Below are 2065 nucleotides of genomic sequence, written 5' to 3' on the forward strand. Positions count from 1 at the left end.
TGCAGAGAGTCTGGGGGGAGGAATACTTTGACGCTGAGAGTTAAAGAGGAGCATGACCTCGTTGGAATTGAACTGTTGAATGTTCCATTTGAGGAGTTCTTCCAATTTTTCAATCAAAAGGCCCTCGATAAATCAACGATCACTTGCTACTGTCTGTAAGTAGTACTACTTCTGTCATTAAGTCTCTGTATATAGGTCAGCTCTTTCATTGCATGTATTTATAATTATCCTCACTATATTATGCAGATTGAAGATCGCCGAATTGAAGAAAAGACAAATCGGTGATAGTGGATTCATTAACACAAATCTCATAGATGCAACTGAGGTTAAATATCATGCCGAAAATACCGAGGCCAACTTGCTACGATCGTTGGTAATAAATGAAAACAAAGATATAATACTCTTTCCTTACAACTTCAAGTGAGAGTTACTGTCTTGTGCATATTTGGTTTCCCTTATTAGTCCAGGTTATAGTAATGTAATTGATGACTTATGCACGCGTGCGCAGCTTCCACTATATTCTCCTAGAGATTAAGCTTGAGCAGGGACTAGTAACCGTCTTAGACTCGAGACGAAAAGATCCCCAGGACTATGCGGACATGACTCAAATGCTCGAGAAGTAAGTTAAATCGATCATTATCCACCATATCAGCAACTTTGTTCATTTCCTGATATCAAGTAATTGTTTTCTTTGTCTGGCAGGGTTTGGAGAAAATTCACCAAAAAAGCTCCGGGACTGCCGAAGAAGCTGCAATTTAGACACCCGAAAGTAAGTACTATAGTAGCATGTTCCTCGCATCTCCTAGTGATTCAAGCGCTAGTTTCATCAATACAATTTAGCATGCTTGCTTATCAGTTTGTTTGACCTATATTTCTTGTAAAGTGGTTGTGGCAGGAACAAGGGAATGATTTCTGTGGATACTACGTTTGCGAGTCCATCCGCTACACGACCTGTGAGCGGGGCTACTCTGACGAACAATATGAAGTGCGTAAGCAATAATATTCACAATTTTATTCTATTACCATCATTTGTGTTGAGTTTCATTTATTCATATATATGTGTGTGTGTGTGTGTGTGTGTATTGACCCCTTCTTCAAATTAGATCTTTCGGATGCGGGATGAACTCCTACCACCAGATCGTATGCGGGCAATTCAAGAGGAATTGGCGGCATTCTTCCTTGACCACGTGATCGCTGAAAACAGAGAATACTATGTGGACCCTGTGTTCATATATAATTAGGAGATTATATTGTAAGAGATAATTATTGTATATATGTAGCCGGTAGTGTCGGATAGATATACGAGAACTTGTTGTTCGACCAATCTCTCGGAGAAGAAGAGGTGGTCGATATCACTTCTCTCTGTATGCATATATATGTTCATGACGATCTTCTGTTTCCTTCATTTGCTTACTAGCTAGCGTGTCTAGTCCTCTCTATACGTATATAGTACATAGCGTCAACCAAGCACGGAGATAAGAGAGGACACTTCTCTCTATTAATTAGCTAGCTAACACAATATATGAAACACCTAAATTAACCCCCAAAACCCCCTCCCCCTCAAAAAAAACAAAAACCACAGCCCCTGAAATGCTGACGCGTGGATGCCTATTGCTCCCTGTTAGTGCCACCAACCGGGACCAAAGGCCCTCCTGCCTGGGCTCGCCGCACCGGCCACGTGGAGGCCCATCGTCCCGGTTCGTGTAAGAACCGGGACTAAAGGGCTAGGGCATTAGTAACGACCCTTTAGTCCCGGTTCAACAACCGGGACAAAAGGCCCTTACCAACCGGGACAGATGACCCTTTTTCTACTAGTGAGTGGTCTTCTTCGGAGGTAGAAGCGAGTGGCTTGTTGTCCTTGGCATGTTCTGCGGGAGTAGGCAAGGAGCTGTTGGTTGTCGATGCTGGTTTCTTGCTGCCCTCACCCTGCTGCTGGTGTGGCTACTACTCAGGGCGTCTGACCTTGGTGATCTTGGCTAGGCTCCTATTACCATCTCTTGTTTGCCTGTATCTCAAATAGGTCGTAAGCTGCTACAGCTCTCTGTATCTTTGTCGTTTCTTGTTT

This window comes from Triticum aestivum, chromosome 3D (genome assembly GCF_018294505.1).
Source record: "Triticum aestivum cultivar Chinese Spring chromosome 3D, IWGSC CS RefSeq v2.1, whole genome shotgun sequence".
Classification (NCBI taxonomy): Eukaryota; Viridiplantae; Streptophyta; class Magnoliopsida; order Poales; family Poaceae; genus Triticum; species Triticum aestivum.